This window comes from Lolium perenne, chromosome 7 (assembly GCF_019359855.2).
Source record: "Lolium perenne isolate Kyuss_39 chromosome 7, Kyuss_2.0, whole genome shotgun sequence".
In the NCBI taxonomy this organism is placed as follows: Eukaryota; Viridiplantae; Streptophyta; class Magnoliopsida; order Poales; family Poaceae; genus Lolium; species Lolium perenne.
Genome location: NC_067250.2, coordinates 145,055,531 through 145,076,274, shown reverse-complemented (window position 1 = coordinate 145,076,274; position 20,744 = coordinate 145,055,531). Strand labels below are relative to the sequence as shown.

Genomic DNA, 20,744 nt, shown 5'->3' with positions numbered 1-20,744 from the left:
TCTGGAATCCTCAGATCATGTACTTCAACATGATATAGGAGTTGTACAACTTTGACACGTGCACAAACTTGCTTTAGTAAAATCTATACAAATCAGTAATTTAACGATAATTCAAATTCTATAAATTATTTTCGAATAATTCCAATTGCTCTACCCTTGTGTTACTGTAACCTATCCAGGGAAGTCAAGTTTAAATTTTTAATACACTTAATGCTTGTGGTAGCTAATTAATAAGGTTGTATATGTTAAGTAGTTACTCAATTAATGTTTTCTAAACCAAATTAAATACCCAGGAAGCTTTATTATTATTGCACATATCAGAGAACACACAATACAACACATACACACTACCTCTCTTGTGAAATAAATTGGTGCATATCATGCATGCATGCATGTCTATGATTGTTCATATCGAATGTTTGTTTATTTTTGTTGTTGTTGTTGAATGGTATGTTTATGTTGTGCTATATTCTATGTTATAGTTTGTACAGAGAGTAACGTATTTTGATTAAGAGAAGTGAACGCGCTTCGACTACCAAAAAGGCAAGTGACACTCAATTTCCTACCTATTTTGTTAAGCATTAGTGTTTTTCTTAAATTAGAATGCATGGTAGGAATTTTGTTTTCCAAAATTATGCTATGTCTATCAATCCTAGTAGTGTGTAGCCACCCTTGAACCATTGCTAGTACTATTAGTATGCCTAGCAATAACAAAATGCCACTGCTGTTTTGATTATTTTGGATTGTGAGAATTGAGAATTGAGAATTAAAGTTAACAACCTTAATGAATCACCTGGGTGGATTGGTTGTGTGGTGGGCGGCTGCTCAGGGCTCCGATCCCTGGGGATGGACCAGTGGACGGGTGGGTGCCTGAGAGCGCGCAGTTGAATAGTGGTTGCCCTAGACTGCACCTCTGGTTTTCACCAGGGGATCGTGCGGGGGTTTATTATCTGTAATGGTTTTAAGCCTGTGGGTTTCACTTGTGGATGGCCACCCAGGATTAAAGAGATTATTATGTCGTCCATGTCTTAGTTAGCTTCCAGTGCAGCCTTATGGTATTATGGGCTCTGCCGGGATTAAGTAAGTTGTGAGGTCCAACTTGTTTGATAGACAGGAAGATGTGGCTGCGGCCAAATGGGTACGAGTCTATGCTAGTATGGTTGAAACCTTCTTCTGAAAGATCTTGTCTCATTCTTCTCTTGGGAAGGGTGGGTCGTAAGGTGAAAGTGCACAACCTCTCGAGAGTTAAATCTAAGATCTTAGCCGTGTCCCCGGTTATGGACAATTTGAGCTTCTAGGCAAGGAATGTACGGAAGAATCTCATCATTGTTTTCTGAATGTATTTAAAATTTTGTATCAACCTTTGAAAACTCATGGGAGATGTAACCATGTGATTATTCTAAAAACCATGGAGGATTTAACCATGGTGTGATTTCATAATGACATTCAAAGATTTTCAAAATGTTTTGTTTTAAATAAAATATAGGATAAAATTGGCTTTATGCAAATTTGCCTAAACTCCACTAGCCAAATATCATGTAGATAGTCATGCCTGAAAACTGCCACCATATAAGTGTCATTTGCCAGTACGTCATTGTACTGACCTCCATTCGTGGGGCTGCATATTCAAACGTGCAGGATTTACCGATGAGAAGTACGTGGTAGGATCTCGAGTCTACATTCCAACATGACGGCCTGTGGCACATGAAGATGATGAAGGCTCATTGCTGATTTACTTTCCGCTGTGTTTATTCTGAGCTAGTCCATGTGACTATGCAATTTGTAAGGTTTTGTTGTGCCCTCTGGATCAACGATGTAGTAATTTGATACTATTGCAATGATTACTATATTTTGTAATGTGTGTGCTATCAGTGATCCCGGGAATAGCGCTATACACATGTATCTTGCCTTTATTAAAAGGTAGGGTGCTACAAAATGGTATCAGAGCATAGTGTTGCCTGTAGGATCGAGACCCTAGGTTTGGATTAGAAATAGGAATACCCTAGGATGAAAATTTTGTCTAATCCTATTTCAATTAAAAATATGTTTGGATTTTGAACCTCTTGTATTCTCATCTACTTCATCTTCAAAATTGTTTTCCTCTCACCTTAGATGACCCACTTTATGAAAACCATCAATGAAGTAGAGAGGATGACTTTGTGCCTGAACTGAGGGACTGATGCTTCATATGAAAATTTTCAATTCCATAAGAAGTGTTTCATGGAAGACCAATGAAGACACCTGAAGAAAGACTTCGATGCAGACAACACAATACACGAAGATACACCGAAGGAGTAGAATATTGATGCATCCAATATAGAAGTAGACTAGACCACCATTAGTTCTCTTTTATTGAACCAACGATATCGTAAGAAAGCATTGATCATACCAAATTGAGGTATGACCATACTAGTTATTTGGTGTTTGAAACATATTGCTTGATTCTTGTTAGATGTTGTTTGTAAGATGATTTGCTTTGATTTGTTATGTTTGGGTAGGAATCTTCTATAGAATCCTTCTATCTATTCTCCTCTATACCCAACCCAGAAGATGTTTTCTCGGCAACTCGCCATGAAGACAACAGTAGTGAAACCAACCTTGATATTTCCTATCAAGATGAATAAGCGTAGAGTGAGCGATACACAAAACTCTAGTTAAGGATCGATAGAGGTGTTTTCAAAACAATTCAATAATGGGGATTGAAACATTGATTCAGTTCTCGATGAATTTTTTTTTATCAAACTTGTGAGGTTGACCAAGTGCTAGTATATCAGATTCAATAAATCAAATACGTAGTAATGATTTGGGTGCAGGATGGATTGATCACCATTCCTACTACTCTTGTTATTCGCTTTCGTAATGTTGACTTTGCGAATCTTGAGAGACATACCTACAAAATAGATGTCGACGAATAAGCCTAAATCATAGGGTGGAGAAATATTATACCCTTATAGTAGGCAAGTGCTGCCAAGCGTAGGACTACGTCTAGTTTGAAGATCTAGCCACTAGATGAAGAGTGGTGGAAAGTTGTCAGAGACACCAACATACAAAGGATGAAGGATGTCATGAAGTTTACGCATCTTGGTCTCCTGATTGACCTAAAGAGTGATCGTTAGTATCAAAATTAGTTCAACAACCAACCATTAGATTAGAAAGCCCTACTATGAAGAAAACCTATTCAAATCACCTTGGAGAGATATGTGGTTCACTATATGTGAATAGATATTCGCCTATTGGATATTAACTCAGAAGCCTAAGCCATAGATGTTTTCCAAATATGACCTATTGTCAAGTCTTATCCTCGGATGAGCCAACTTATACCGAATGATCTTAGCCTCAACCCAAGACTTAAGACTACCTACAAAAGTTTCTTTTAAGGGTGGTAGCACCCATGCCCATCTGAAACCCCAAAACTTTCTAGCCTTTCACAAAAGGGTGGTAGTCTGTCACATCCCGAAATTTTCTAAATTTTGGAATGTGAAATAAAAAATAAATTTAATGCTTGATTGTTTGAACTTGATTGAAAATTCATAAAGAAATAAAACTTTTTATGGTTATTTACAAGTTAATCCCAAAACTAGTATTTTTAAAGACTATTGATTTTAAAGTATTTTCAAAATCAAACATATCCTTACTTCCAAAGTTTTCAAATCCTTAATGCATTTTTTATTTGAGAAAACAAAATGCGAGAAAATTCTATTTGCAAAATAATGCCCAAGTTTCCAATTTGACCAAGTGCATATAATTATTATTTAGTTTTCACAAATGGATTTTTAAAACAGGTTCCTTGTTGTCCTAAAACACTATTTTGATTTTTACAAATTTTTATAAACTTGTTTGGTATGTGTATGTTGAAACTATTCACATATAGGCATAATGGCATAGTAGTAATAAAATGATATAAAATAAAAATTTATAAAATTTAAATCCTTTTATTATCCTATACTGAGCAATATAATTTTACAAACTCGTAGAATTTCGTTTCACTCAAATCAAAATTATGAAACTCATTTTATAAAAGAAACAAGTAATAGAGAAAAAGAAAAGAAAAAGAAAAAAAAACGGGCCGGCCAGCCGGACCGACCGGCCCAGGCAGCCAGGCCCAGCCGAACCGACCAGCAGCCACGATCGATCGGATCAGGGATCGACCCGTAATGTGTCAAACTTATCTTCACTTAAATCAACTTTTCTTGAGCCACATAACTCCGATTTCAGATCCGTTTGTTTCTACGCGTTTCTAACTTCGAGATCCACCTTTTTCACCGACCTATGACCTATATAAAGTCACCACCACGTCGCAGTTTTGTTTTCCTTTTCCTTCTCTCGAAATCCTAGATCAACGAATCTTAACTCGTTGTTTTGACCCCATAAACTACCTCAAATCGCTTCGGGCTCTACACGAAAGTTGTAGATCTCGTCGAGATCTTTCAATCCCGATCAATCTCATCTCTTTTCGTCCACCATACCCGGATAATTTTGCATCGCAAGGCGTCAGGTCTGACAAAGGGAATCTTCAATTAGTTCGTGCGTGTTCCACGAAATCCAAATTCCTTTGGTGAGTATGTAGATCTGATCATCCTCAACAACTTTCATGTTGGAAGTTTTTCGATTTGAAGTACCAATTGGTCGCTCATCTACAGATCTATTTCTAGTCAACCGGAGCCAAATCGAGTTTCAAAACGATCTCGAATCATCATGACTTCAACACGGAAGTTGTTCCTCTCGTCAAGATCTTTCAATTGCCGCAAGTTTCACCTTGTTTCGTTCACCGAGTAAGGAGAAAATGATGTTACAAAATTCAGATCTTATAAGGTATAACCCAGATCTTGTCAAACTCATTATTTCGTTGTAAAAAGTAATTTATGCGTTAGATAGATCTATTAATTCTACACAACTTTGATGTACAAAGTTTTTCCATCTGAGCAACTTTTTCTGTCAACATTTATGACATCATCATGACATCTGCATAGTCAACTCAGTCTGGTCAAAGTCAAACTATAGTCAGCAGTACAGTCAGCGATACAGTCAGCAGTCAACTGTACAGTCAGCAGTCAACTATACAGTCATCAGTACAGTCAGCGTCTCAGTCAAACTCGGTCAAACTCGTTTTAAATTTAAATCTTAAATGTCAGATTATGTGTCCAACTTAGAAATTCATTATAAAATCATCCAGAGGTCCAAAATTTACAAACTTTATATCGTTGGAAAGCTTATAATATGTAGAATCCAAATATGCAAGAATACTGTATATGTTATGTATTAGTTTTCGAGTCATATTTCAAATGATTTAATTAATCCTTTTTCACTATAAAAATCATATCAAATAATCTACTGGGCCAAATCTTATGTTTTTGTACTTTCTGGAATCCTCAGATCATGTACTTCAACATGATATAGGAGTTGTACAACTTTGACACGTGCACAAACTTGCTTTAGTAAAATCTATACAAATCAGTAATTTGACGATAATTCAAATTCTATAAATTATTTTCGAATAATTCCAATTGCTCTACCCTTGTGTTACTGTAACCTATCCAGGGAAGTCAAGTTTAAATTTTTAATACACTTAATGCTTGCGGTAGCTAATTAATAAGGTTGTATGTGTTACGTAGTTACTCAATTAATGTTTTGTAAACCAAATTAAATACCCAGGAAGCTTTATTATTATTGCACATATTAGAGAACACACAATACAACACATACACACTACCTCTCTTGTGAAATAAATTGGTGCATATCATGCATGCATGCATGTCTATGATTGTTCATATCGAATGTTTGTTTATTTTTGTTGTTATTGTTGAATGGTATGTTTATGTTGTGCTATATTCTATGTTATAGTTTGTACGGAGAGTAACGTATTTTGATTAAGAGAAGTGAACGCGCTTCGACTACCAAAAAGGCAAGTGACACTCAATTTCCTACCTATTTTGTTAAGCATTAGTGTTTTTCTTAAATTAGAATGCATGGTAGGAATTTTGTTTTCCAAAATTATGCTATGCCTATCAATCCTAGTAGTGTGTAGCCACCCTTAAACCATTGCTAGTACTCTTAGTATGCCTAGCAATAACAAAATGCCACTGCTGTTTTGATTATTTTGGATTGTGAGAATTGAGAATTAAAGTTAACAACCTTAATGAATCACCTGGGTGGATTGGTTGTGTGGTGGGCGGCTGCTTAGGGCTCCGATCCCTGGGGATGGACCAGTGGACGGGTGGGTGCCTGAGAGCGCGCAGTTAAATAGTGGTTGCCCTAGACTGCACCTCTGGTTTTCACCAGGGGATCGTGCGGGGGTTTATTATCTGTAATGGTTTTAAGCCTGTGGGTTTCACTTGTGGATGGCCACCCAGGATTAAAGAGATTATTATGTCGTCCATGTCTTAGTTAGCTTCCAGTGCAGCCTTATGGTATTATGGGCTCTGCCGGGATTAAGTAAGTTGTGAGGTCCAACTTGTTTGATAGACAGGAAGATGTGGCTGCGGCCAAATGGGTACGAGTCTATGCTAGTATGGTTGAAACCTTCTTCTGAAAGATCTTGTCTCATTCTTCTCTTGGGAAGGGTGGGTCGTAAGGTGAAAGTGCACAACCTCTCGAGAGTTAAATCTAAGATCTTAGCCGTGTCCCCGGTTATGGACAATTTGAGCTTCTAGGCAAGGAATGTACGGAAGAATCTCATCATTGTTTTCTGAATGTATTTAAAATTTTGTATCAACCTTTGAAAACTCATGGGAGATGTAACCATGTGATTATTCTAAAACCCATGGAGGATTTAACCATGGTGTGATTTCATAATGACATTCAAAGATTTTCAAAATGTTTTGTTTTAAATAAAATATAGGATAAAATTAGCTTTATGTAAATTTGCCTAAACTCCACTAGCCAAATATCATGTAGATAGTCATGCCTGAAAACTGCCACCATATAAGTGTCATTTGCCAGTACGTCATTGTACTGACCTCCATTCGTGGGGCTGCATATTCAAACGTGTAGGATTTACCGAGGAGAAGTACGTGGTAGGATCTCGAGTCTACATTCCAACATGACTGCGTGTGGCACATGAAGATGATGAAGGCTCATTGCTGATTTACTTTCCGCTGTGTTTATTCTGAGCTAGTCCATGTGACTATGCAATTTGTAAGGTTTTGTTGTGCCCTCTGGATCAACGATGTAGTAATTTGATACTATTGCAATGATTACTATATTTTGTAATGTGTGTGCTATCAGTGATCCCGGGAATAGCGCTATACACATGTATCTTGCCTTTATTAAAAGGTAGGGTGCTACAAACGTCTTTGACGTCATCACTCAAAAGTCGATAACCGTCAAGAAACTCGGGAGGCTGCAGGAAGAGATCGTCACCATCCTATGCGAGATGGAGATGTACTTCCCGCCCGCATTCTTTGACATCATGGTCCATCTGCTGGTGCATATAGTGGACGATATCGAGGATCTCGGGCCCGCGTTCCTTCACAACATGATGGCGATAGAAAGAATGAACGGCTTCATCAAAGGATACGTTCGTAACAGGGCACATCCGGATGGAAGCATCGTCCAGGGCTTTCTCACCGAGGAGTGCATCTCTTTCTGCAAGAATTATTTAAACGAGGACGACCCACGTCCGGTTGGATTGCCCGCCAACAAGCACCTCGGCAGATTCGAGGGAGTAGGCCACAACGCTGGCAAGAGGGAACTCGACGTGGATCAATATGATAGGAGAACAGACTTCAACAGGGCCCACTTAGTAGCACTACAGCACATGAACGAGGTAGAGCCTTGGGTGGATCAGCACATAAACATGATGTAACGGCCCAGGGTAGGACCCCTACTAGATTTGTTTGTTCTTTTCTTTTTTGTGCATCAACATGCATCATGCATCATATCATCCACAAGATTTTATCAAATAAAAATTATTTCTAAATAAAAACTATTTTCTTTTCCTTCTTATATGGTTTAATAAAATCTCTTCTTTTCCTTTCATCTAAGAAAACCTTTAACCTTGGGCCACCCTCTCTCTGGTCCATCTCCTCTCCCCTGCCCGCGTGGCCACCTTCCCTCCTCTTCCCTTTGGCCCAGCCCAGCCCACGGTCAGGTACCGTTTCGGCCTCCTTTCTCCCTTTCACCTTTTTCATCCTCTCGCCATCGACAGCCAAGGTGGACAACGACAACATCGCAGTGGTCCTCCTTCCCACCTCCACGCCGGGCGCGTGAGTCTACCCCTCTCTCTGTTTTATCTGTGGACGCGGAGGCTGCTCCTCCACGCAACCCCAATCTCACCTGCTCCTCCTTTCCTCCTCCCCACGCAAAGGAACGAAGGAGAAAACCTCACAGTAGCCACCTACCTCGTCGCCATCCGCCGCTGCAGAGCGCCCCGCTCCTATCTGAGACCACCGGCGGCTTCGCCTCGCTCCCTTCGTTCCCCACGTGTAAGAAATCGGGCCGGGGGCGCTTCCAATCGTCGCCACCGACCTCCTTCCCTAACTCCGGCCGCGCCATGTTGACGACGATGGCGACGCCGTCCGGCCTCCTCCGGACTCCCTGACCCCTTCTACAGCATCTTGGTGAGCCGGCGCACCTCCCAGGCCTTTTCTCGTTCTCCCTCTCACTCTCAAGTGCTCCACCGGCGTTGAACCTTGCTTTCCGCCGTAGGTACTCGTCGCCGGCGGCTGTCCGGTCAGCCCCTGGACCCGGCAGCACCACCATCAGGTTCCCCACGGCGAGGCGCATCCCCGAAGCCAGGTCCCGCGTCCTGGTTCGTCTGGAATAGAGAGATCGACGCTCACCTGCGAGCTCCACCATGGCCGTCCATGGTTGATCTCCGCCACTGTTTGGATCAAGTTGCTTCGCCTCCTTCAGCTGACACGATAGGTACAACAGCTCAGATGGTTCTTTTCGTCCCTTCCTACTCTGTGATCATGAGATCAATTCCCCACAGCCTCATCTAAACCCAAGTTTTTATTTCCTTTTTGGTTCAGATCCGGCGGCACAGATGGTTCTCTTTGCGTGGAGACTCTCCAAAGCCAGCAACGGCATGTAGCCTAGTTGGTTCGTTCCTTTGCCAGCTTGTGTAGATTCTGAGTTCAATTTCCATCGGTGGCAAATTAAGCCCACTTTTTTTTGCTTTGTGTTGCCCAGATCATCAGCAGATGGGCCTCGTCCCCGCGCATCCAGCAACTTCCCATCGCCTACCCGGTCCCGGCCCAGGACAGCGCAGGTCCATCCCCTGCTTGGTTCTTTTTCTTTTGCAAAACTTGCTAAATTCATATCTTTAAATATGTAACTCGAAATAAAATACTTTATATATGAAAATTGATTAGAAAACTGTGCTGAATATGAATATGCCATGCATACATCTGTTTACATCTTGCATCATGTCGTCCGATGATAGTTATGCATTATCACCTAACATATATGCGGAATATTTCGGATACCGACTAGGGTTTTTCCCGCTCCGTTTAATATTGAAGTAGCGCACCTTTGCCATGCTGTACCATGCTAATCCACCCTTAGATTTGACGATAGAAAATGCAACTCCAACCTAAATTGTGTGTCCGGGGTTCCGACTCCGATTAAATTGGATAAGATGCATTGCACCATCTATGCCATGTCATGCATATCATCATGAACACGCTAGATCTTCTTTATCCGAAGTTGTAAGACTGGCATACGTTGTTTGTTCCAGCATTTGCTTCTTCCCGGATAGGATCACGAAGTGTTGATGTGAGATACAAAAAGTTCTTTGGATGTTCCTCGGCAAGCTATAACAGGCAAGCATTTCCCTATACTCCTGTCCCTGCAGGAGTCGCTCACCTTTTTATTTTGCCTTCTCCCTCATGCTAGACTTAAGTTGCGTTCTTGTCACGTGTCCCTTCCACTTGTTACCTCAAGCAGCCTATATTGCCTCCACCAACCACCTACAACTATTGTTTGGTTATCGAGTCTGCCCTTGCGAGTCGTAGTGCTTGCTAGTGCTGTTTTATCTTGTTACCGTTGTTGTTATCTTATCGGGTTATATATTGGGAAGAATCATTGTTACTTTAGTTGTTGATATTTGTTTAGCGGAGGCATCGGTGGGTCAGCTGCTCGTTTTGTGACGGCTCACTTGTGTTTCCTAAATAATTTAGGACCCGAGTTCTTGTTATCTGTTCCGAGACTGAGCGCTCTAACCACACGTGGGTATGCTTACCGGGTCTCCCCTCGACCACTGCCGTAATCTACAGCTTTGTCCAGTGGCCACAACTAGTTTGGATGTTTGTTTTGTTTCTCCCGGGCGTGCAAGCTTGTTTCTTTGTGGTCAGATGATATGATGTTACTCTTGGGGAAGCTATGTGCCTTGTAACCCCGTTGTCTCTTGCACGCTCGTAGGATGCGGTGCCACTGCGAAGTGGTCATCCCGCTGGGCACTGTCCACCTAGCACGCAGTCGCAATAGCTGAGTCCGCTTCGGAGCACGGCCGGACTCTGATACGGGTTTAACTTAGTTAGGTGGCTTCCTGGACATTGTTGTAGTGAAGGAGAGTGCGTGTCGTGATATCCACCTATCGTAAGTGGGTTGATCGTGCGTGTGGGCACATTTGGGCACCCCTGCAGGGTTACAATCTTATCGATAAGCCGCGTCCGCGGTTATGGACGACTTGGAGCTGTATGACTCGACCATAGACAACTTACACCTGTTGTTTCAATCATAATTACTTGTGTAGTAAGTTAGCACAACTTCAATAATAAATGGTTAAAACTTGACAACAATGTGAGTGCCTTTGCTAGTACTTCTTTGCGAAGGGGGAACACATCGGCTGTGTTATGTTTGCAGAGTATAGAACTGCTAGTTATGCGCTCTCTCACCTTCTCTGATTAGACGAATGTTGTTGAGTGTCTCTATAAGTTTTTAGTGCTTGCGCGTTGCCGCTTAACCCCACCATATTTCCTATGACGTTTCTCTTGCGTCCTCTAAGTCCCCTGCGTGCCTCAAGTACAAAGGACGACTGGTTGACGAATGCTTATATGTCTTGAAGTCTTGTTAAGTACGAACCCATACTTATTGCTGCTTCTACGGGACATAACCGGGCAGGTATGAAGATATATTCGATGAAGACGACGTTAGCGAGGTTACCCTTCCGGCTTGGCCTGGGCAGGGTTATGGACGCCGCTGGTTATCTTCAGGACTCTTAGTCCAATTTGTATCTTGTCCATACTCGGACGTATTCGATCTTCTGTATGATTTGGATCTTTGTATTGTATATTTGTATCTTGACTCGTTGGAGTCGTTGTTGTAATATATGTTTCTTGTGGGCTCTATTATAACCCTGTTGTAATGTTACCGCTCGTGTTAATTCCTCTGGCATCACGTGTGTGATTTGTCGCGCACGTCGTGTCGGAGGGCGTCTCTGGATCGATATCGTGCGGATTTCGGCGGGTTCGCTGGAATCCTCAGGATACCGGTTCCGGGGCGTCACACATGATCAAGAGCAGGGCTGACAAGCCGATGACGGAAGAAGAGGTATTTAGAGCGCACAACTCCTCTTTCGCGAGCTGGTTCAAAGACCAGATTGATGCCAATCCCCCACCAATGGCAAGCGACGTAGACAAAATGATATTGGCCTTGTCTTATGGGCCCGCCCCCAACCTCATGACTTATCAGAAATACGACATCAACGGTTACACATTCTCCACAGAGGAGATAGACAAAAGAAGCGACTATCAGAACTCGGGTGTGACGATGGAATCGTACACGGTTGAAGAGAAGAAAAGGTACTACGGAAGGATCGAAGAAATCTGGGAGCTCGACTACGTCGGGGAGAAGCGACCGATGTTTCGTGTCAGATGGGCTACGGACGTCACAAAATAAGATGCTTATGTCACCACCATGCGACTGCCCCCCAAATCCAAGACCAAGAACCCCACCGCGCAAAATGAGCCTTGGGTATTGGCTAAGCACGTCGAGCAATGCTTCTTCATAACTGACCCGTCAAGGCCCGGCCGTGTTGTCGTAAGGAGAGGGAAAAGGGCCCTCGTCGGAATGGATGGAGTTGCCAATGAGCAAGACTTCGACGGCCTCGTCGGAGACCCAATGATGGAAGAACCCGATGAAGACGATAGAACCTACACACTAAGAAGAAGAAGGACGACGCTACCTAGGTCAAGTGTTCCTCTGTACACAAGGAGTCGCGACAATACCGGTGGGGTCACAAGGACCAAGCGGAAGGGACTTTGAAGTCATTTGTGTATTTATAATAATTATCTCTCGAACAACCATTTGTCCTTCTCATGTGTATCCTAAATTTATGTCTTGGTTTTTTATCGGATCTCGCCGAAAGGACTTTGAAGTCATTCAAGAATTAAAATCCTAAATTTATGTCTTGCAATTTATCCTTCATTAATTTTTTATCAGATGTCGCCAAAAGCACTTTGCAATTTAAGAATTAAGTCTTAGCTAGAAAAGGGAAGGAAAAAAAAGGTTGGCCTTTTTGCATCCACAGGGATTCGAACCCTGGGTGCTTCAGCATAAGATCGAGAGTGGCACCACTGTGTTAAGGACTCGATTTTGATTAATTAACATGCTTATACAACTAAAGGCGTCTCGCCAGCTGGGAACGAAAAAAATACCCCCGGCGAATTAGGCCCTTTCCGCCGGTGGAAACTAACTATGGCCCACATGTTAGTGAGTGCGAAGTTACCGCCGGCGTTTACGCCAAAACGCCGGGGGTAGTAGTTCCATGACTTAGCCGTGTGCGCGTCGCTCCCCTCCACGGCCAAATCGACGAGAAAATCCCCCACCGCAGCCGTCGCTCCCCAGCCGCCGTCGTCGATCCACCACCGTCGCTGCCCCCTGCCGTCGTCGATCCCTCCACCGCAGGTGCGCCCCTCTCCCCTGCCTCCCTCTCTCCCTTACCGTCATTCCCCTCTCCTCCTTCCTCACCGTCACCGCCTCCCCCAGACCTTCGCCGCCGTGCCACCAGTTCGTCGGCCACCAGCAGGAGGAAGGAGGCCGCCATCAGCAGGAGGAAGGAGGCCGCCATCGTCGTCCACTAGCAGGAGGAAGGAGGCTGCCGTCGCAGAAGCTCGTCCCGTCGCCCTCCGTTGACCCCGAGGATCCCTGCCGCTGTCGATCCGCCTTCGATCCGCCACCTGCTGTCATCGCTGCCATCGCACTCCACCACAGGTGCGCCCCTCTCCCCTACCTCCCTCTCTCCCTTGTCGTTCCTCTTGCCCCCCGCCCCACAGGTTTTCAGTATCTACTGTGCAGGGTACATTTTCAAGTTCTGTGTTGCAAGCGATTGATATTGCAGTGTGCTTGGAATTCATGGGCTGTTGCATTTTGGTCGACCGAGCACTTCTGTTATCTCTTATTAGTACTGCATAAGATGTGTTCATGTTCTTTGCTCTTTGATGCTAATTGACCGCACGCGCAAGCTATTTCGATTCAGTATATCTTGTGATTTGTGAAAGCAATGGTTTAGACTTAGCTGGTGGAGTCCTTGTGTTAATGCTACCTCAAGAATTTTAACAAAACAGGGTATTCTGTACTGGAAACATAACTCACTGCTTGGAAATGCAGTTTGCAACCAAGACAGAACTCAAAGCTACGACACTTGGTGGTCTATTCTGTACTTTTTTTTTCAACAAAACAGGGTACATTTTAACTGAATATTGAGCAGCTGATCTACAGCAGAATTTCTGAATGTTGAGCTTACTTCAGTACTTCTTCTGAACTGCCTATGGTACTGAATCAACAAACTATGATAAGTACATGGCCAGTCCTCTGGCAACACCTAGTTTCGCCGGTGAAATGTGTCTGCAGGTACATTGAGTGTCAATGTTTCGCCGGAATGTCGATTAACTTCCGTTCCGGTGAATTTCTGGCACTCCGGCATGACCATTTTTAGCAAAGGTCATGCCAAATTTTCGCCGTGGATTTACACCTAGTAGTGTTAAGAGAATCTGTGTCTAAGAAAATCTGTTCGTTATTAGCAAAGGATGTAGATTTTGTAATTGAATTGACCAATGTAGATTTAGGTTGTCGATTTTTTGCGACTGTCAGGTGTGGTCCTTGTGCCGTCTCTGTTAATGTGTTCTGTTATGTTCTCGGTATACATTTTAGTAAATGACTTAGGAAGCACTGTATAGAGTTCGAAACACGCTGCACACGACTTAGAAAGCAGTGTATATGACTTAGGAAGCAGTGTATATGCATATTCCTCTGCAAACAGATGCTGGATCAGTTCAGGCTAGCAGGCTACTAAAGATCACTTTGGTGCTAATGATTACTACCTGCCAGCCTCTCTTGACATTGACTTGGTAGTTGTAAACATAAGGAGTGACTTGAGTTACTAAAATTGAAATGTACTGAAAATCCTAATAATATCCAGCAATCTCTAAACATCCTTTGATCAACGACAAATATACAATGGATATGGTACTGTTTTATCTCTTCTTAGTTTAAACTAAAACCTTTGTCTGTATTTTTCTTTTACATTATGGGTGCTGGTTGTAGCAGTGTTGGCCTCAACATATGCATCCAATGTTGATTTTAAGTGGTGATTCTCCTAAACTTGATAGTCTACATGGATGTGCAATTCACTTCACTGTGCTTTGCACTGCGGAGCCTGCTGGCCTGTTACTTTTGCATTATCAAGCCTCAGATGCTGAAAAAATTGGCGGTCTCTAGGATTGTAGGTTAGATGATTGAAAAACTGGCTCTAGGCTTCTAGCTGTCGAAATTCAGAAATGTATAGACTGGGTGCTGATTGTAGAAATGTATAGATTGCAAAATGAAACCTGATTTCTTTCTTCGACTAATAGTGGTTCCAAATACATTGCAGAAGCACATACCTAGCGATGTCGTCTTCTGCAGACCCCAACGAAGACGTTGGCGGGTCTTCTCAGCGGAAGTTGGATGAGCACTACAGGCTCATGGTCTCGGATCAGCTGGAGGAACTTCCTGGCAGCGATGACGGGTCCTCGGAGGAGGGGGATGATGAGATGGACAACGATGGCGAGGATGAGAGGGCCGCTGCCGACGAGACCACCGACAGTGGCATTGCCGGGGGTAGCTCGGATACTACTACCGAGGCCAAGAGGAAACGGAAGCAGCGGCGCCCAAACAGGGTCGGCACCACTCGCGACATAATCACCGCGGTGGACGCCAAGACCGGTCTTCCTACTGAGCCCAAGCATGTGGTGAAGGGGTACGGCCTCCAACTGGGAGCAATCCTTCGGGACGTCGTCGACGTCAACGAGACGAAACTCCGAACCAAGAAGAAGCAGCATCTGCAGGCCCAACTCCTTGCGCGGCTGCACGCACGGTATGAGTTCCCTGTGGAATACAGGAACGAGGATCCCAAGGATAACATCGTGAATAGACGAGACCTCTCTAAGTTCACCAAGAACCTCAGCGGTTATAAAACCATGCTGAGGGGGATGCTTGGTGACAATGAGACTTGGACAGAGATCCAGCGCCACTTCCCGCGGATGACGCTGGATCAGTATAATAAATTCTTGGAAAACGAGGAGCTCGAGTACACCAAACAACAATCGGCCTGGGGGAAGGAGCTGGCGGATAAGAACATCGGTCACCACCATCTCGGTTGCCATGGCTTCGAAGGCAAGCAGCCGGTATGGGACAAGGAGGACCAGGCCTACATAAACGCTGGCCTCGAGCCCCCTTTTTCCAAGTACAAAGACCCACTCTTCAGGGCATATCTCAGGTCCCGATACCATAGAGAAATGGGTGGGAAACGTGTCACGAAACCTGATGTGGTGGTGGGAGTTGAGTTGGTCGCCGACGCGAAGGTGAAGGCACTTGAGAATGCAGTGGTAAGAAATTTACCAGCCTATTAATTTGATACTACTCTCCAAGTCCATTACATTCTAAAATTGTTCATGTTACTTATGGCAGTTGAAGGAACAAGCAGCCGCCGAATCAGCTGGCTCCTCGACCCAGACGTTGATGGGCAAAGTCCCGTGGGACACGCCTATTATCAGGGGTCTGAACACCGTGAAGGAACGGCCGCTGTTGGACAAGCCCCACCGTGTCCCCGGTGCCGGAAGAGGTCGCAAGCTTGTCGACTATGGCTTGGACATGCCCGCAAGCACTAAGGAGTCGCGGCAGGCGCAGAAGGACCGGGAGCACGAGGCTCTTCTGAAAAAGGTGGCCGACTTGGAAACAACCATGGAGCAACGCGTCAGTGCCGCGGTTGCTAGCAAGGTTGATGACGCGGTGGCCACCAGGGTCAATGAAATCATCCCTGATCTTGTGCTGTCGATGAAGAATTACTTCGCCGGCGGCCAAAAGGGACCGATGCCGGTGATCAGCCTAGGCGACAGCAACTCCGACAACCGGCCTCCAACTATACACGCTCAATGCACACCTAACTTGGTATGCGCTAGAGAGGATTCGGCGGCCATGGGGGGCGCCACTAGCCCCTCAGTCACGTGCACGCCTGGCCTCGGTCCTTCGACGCGAGCCGAGCTCGACGCCCTCACGGTAATTAATTTAGGCTCTCAAGCCTCTACAAATTAGATACTTTGTCATCGCCCCTCTCTGACCTACGTACACATGTTTTCACAGGAGGACGTGACTCCTTGCACCTTCCTACTGAATGTGGATAACAAGTTGAAGGATGTAGCGAGCGGCAGTGTCCTCCTGCCAAAAAATCGGACGTTCCACTGCGCCAGGATGGATGATAGCATGAGCCGGGTTCGCATGAACTGGTCGTTACCAGGATGCCAAGACCTCCATCCTCCTTATTAACCCCCGGAAACGGAAACCCCGCTCACTCTCGGGGACCTCAAGAATCACATCCTTCTATGGCCGAAAGCCCTAATTCGGCTGAACACCGCCGCCTCAGGTTCGGAGGCAAGCTATGGCATGGTCACTCCTCAGGATGAGACGGCTGCCCCGAGTCCTCCACCGGCTGGTGTTCCTTTTGAGCCCAATAGCAAGCCCGACAGTCAGCCCGAGAGTCAGCACGGCAACGCGTTGGACATCGATCAAGCTCCAATCGATACGTTCATCGCTGAGATGGAGGGCGACGGGGTTTCTCCTTACAAGCCACCCGCCGATCGTACACTAAAGAAGAAGTTGTTCCTTTCACAAGAAACTCCCGAGCAGGAAGATACTACCGCCTTCACCGCTCCACCCCGAGTTGGGCTTACCCCGAGGACACTCCTTGGTGCGACCACGGAGGGTATGAAACAAAACACCACTCCCAGTTGCAGTAAGAAGAAGGTCAGGAAGCGGAAGAAGTCCGGAGATGTTGCCGCAAGCAAGAAAGTGGTTAATGACAAGTTGCCGACCCCGTGGAGGAAGATGCATCACCTAGGCCAGCCTATGCTGCCGGCACACATTGTCCAGCAGGTGATGCCGGATATGAGGAGCTTGCATGATGCCGTTCTAATGAAGGAGGACCTACTCTTCGAGATAGAAATCCCTCGTACCCGGTTTTGACGGCCAAGGTGCCCACTGGCTTTGGCTTTGTCACCACATACCCTGCGGACTTGATGTTCATTCGATATGAAGACATCTTCAGGCTCTTGAACATGCAACAGCTCGACCGAAACTTGGTCCGCCTCCTATCGCTCAGCATGGCGCACGATATCGCCATGGAGAACACAACGCACATCGCTATCATGGACCCCTTCTACATGACTCCAACTGTCGTCCAGAACGAACAAGCGTTTCTAGCAAAGTACATCAAGGATTTCTTGGTGTTAAACAAGGATAAGAAATGCTTTGCCATACCATATTTCCGCGAGTAAGTATTTGGTTACTAGAGTACCCTCTATTACATTCTTTCATGAATTTCCTTCATAGTTGATCGAGTATGATGGTTTATTTCCATTTTGCGCAGATTCAAGTATTGCACCCTCCTCCTCTTTCACCCGTATCATTCACATGTCAGTTACCTCGACTCCGGGCTTGATCCGGACAAGGACTTCACCGACCTTAAGTCTACACTTGATAAAGCCCTCAGCGGCTTCATAGCCGAGGTTGGCATCGACAAAATCAGGCATGAGAAGAAAGTTAAAGGTTGCTATGTGTGCAACCACATAACCAAGTTCCCCTGCCTCAAGCAATCGGTGCATGACAATGGGATGGAGGCCTGGTTTGCCATCCTACAGATGAGGTCGATTGTAAGGTCTCAGAACGATCTCTTGTTGCCATCCAGTCTTCAGCGGATGTTCGTGAACATGGCGGACACCACCGATGAAAACGTGAGAGCCGAGTTCCGTGCCATCCAGCGGACCATTTGCACAATACTCTGGAGGGATGTCTGCGGTAATGGTGGCTTGTTCCACTATGGTCCCGCACTTTCTAAGGCCGAGATAGAAGGCCGATTAGAAGATGGATGTGACGACAGAACATTCACCACGCTCGAGGGCATCCGTCCCTTCCACTTGAAGCCGACTTGACTCAAAAACTTTTGTCCTTTGCAAATGTTAGTCATAAAATTACTTAAGTAATTTCCATGCTTTTTCTTTGCACTAGTACTCTATGTTATATCTCTCTCTACTAATGTACTAACAACTTTCATTTGTTTTTTCTGTGTTTGCATAGATGACGTACTATGTCGTCTACCACGGCAGGGTTCCTGGAGTCTACGAGGACTGGGAAGACTGTAGGAGGTAGGTCCACCGTTTCAGCGGCAACAATTACAAGGGGTACACCACTTTGGAGGAGGCGGAAGCTCGATACGCCAACTTTCGAGCGGGACAGAGGAGGGAGATGTGGAGGACCCCTTTCATCGTGATGATGCTTGCCGCCACCGCCTCTATAGTTTACTATGTCATTGTTGTTTAGCTAGGTCGTCGACTGGACTTGTATGTATTTGTGTAATATGTGCTACTTCGAGTCGTGATGTTTGAACCATATGGTCGACACTTGTGTTATTGATGCATGCATGCATGTTATGGACATTTTGGGACATTTCGGGACTTTCTAATGATGTGTATCATTGCTAGTGATGTGAATCTTTCTAATGATGTATATCTTGCTGTCATTATGGTATTTGCCTGTATATTCTGTGTATATGCTATGAATTCTGGTGTATATGCTGTCTAATTCGAGTTTTTTATTTTTTTTGCTCTTGTTAATATTACCACCGGCGAAATTGTACATGTATTCGGTAAGCGCTAGCAGTAAGACAACTTACCCCTGGCGATTTGAATAAAACGCCGGCGGTAACGGCCCTTACCACCGGCGAAATCAGTAGGCGCCGGTGGAAACACTTACCCCTGGCGATTTGCATAAAACGCCGGAGGTAACGGCCCGTTACCACCGGCGAATTGGAAGGCGCCGGCGATGAGGCATTACCACCGGCAAGGTGATCGCCGGCGAATGCAAAGGCACCGGCGGTAAGCCCATCCAGGTCGCCGGCGGTAAGGCTGTTTGTAGTAGTGTATTATGTTACAGTACCATGGTGACAGGTCTGTGTTTTTGTTTAGATGTGCCTGGCTTAAACCGGAGGAGGAAAATGCTGTAAAAATGATAGATCTTCGAAAAGCACACCTGCAAGAAGTCGATGGACCAATGATGATACTTTAGTTCTAGCTATGCATTCTAAAAATGTGTTCCCTTTTTCCGGCACTACCAATGGTGAGTACTACAATGACAAATGTAGTTATGGTGAAATGAATGTAGATAGTGATCAGGAATAGATTCCCACCAAGAAATTATCATCGTGTTGTAATTGCATAACTTGCATTCTGGCCATTTCTCAAACTTATGATAGGTGCATCAATGTTGAATGAGTGTATTTATTTGTTTGTTTAATTACGCAAAGCTGAAAATGTTTCAGCAAATGTACCGCAACACTTTGTAAAAAAGTTGTACTTGAAACTACATACATCCACCTCAATTTATAAATTGGTGTTACAGAGGATTTCGTTCCTACATCCTGGCCATTTGCATCTCGAGCCAAGATAACCTCCTCCGGCCTCAAACTCATTGTCTCGCAAGTGATAAATAACTATTGTATGAAACTGCGCTATATAGAGTGTACAGCCTGATAATCTAATAAAAAGAAGATTATATTGTTGTAGATCAGCATTAATGTTGCATTACAACTTTCCAAAATACAAGGCCCCTCAAAAAAAAGAAAATGCAACCACATACTTGTATTTTACAACCAGAACCCAGCGAGATCTAAAACTAGACCTACAACCTGCCGGAGAAGTATGTAGAGTAGATGGTACTCGGCTCACCCGTCCACTTCGGCCAGTGAGGCCGGCCAATGAAATTGGGAGAGCAGCCGAGTGAGGATGGGGCGACTCTCAAGCGAGAAGGGGGAGAAAGATAGCGGGAAGACACATAGCTAGCCTAGTCAAGGACGAAGACACGCGGCCGAGTTCACCGTGCAGATGTAATCATAACAAGAGACAATGCTAAACCTACTGAAACCAACTACATTAAAATCACTCTCATACAGCTGCCTTTTTTCTTCCCCTCCTGCTGCAGCAGTTCGAGCTCTAAGCATGAAATATTTTCCATCTTACCCAGACATCATCGCGCAGGTCAATGATGAGTTGCTTTGTGAAGGGGCTCAGCACCTCACCTTCCTCGTCATACCACCGGAAAAACTTGCATTTTTTCACCCTAGCACAATGGAACAAGAAGTTGAGAAAATAAACATCGATAAAAGGGGATTTCGAAGATCCTAATATATGGTGATTTACCTTTGGCCTGAAGCAGCTGTCGTACCTCCTTCCGGGATTAGGGTTACTCCATGAGATCTGGCGCGGTGTCTTCCT

At 44.6% G+C, this 20,744-nt stretch overlaps 1 long non-coding RNA gene across 1 annotated transcript in view; it reads left to right on the top strand.

The window, feature by feature from the left end:
* The first annotated feature begins 4,406 nt into the window (after positions 1-4,406).
* Positions 4,407-20,744, top strand: part of LOC139834205 (uncharacterized) — a 69,932-nt gene continuing 53,594 nt past the window's right edge. The window contains exons 1-2 of the long non-coding RNA XR_011749730.1: positions 4,407-4,555; positions 4,641-4,812. This is a non-coding gene — a long non-coding RNA (uncharacterized lncRNA). The remainder of the gene's footprint in view (positions 4,556-4,640; positions 4,813-20,744) is intronic.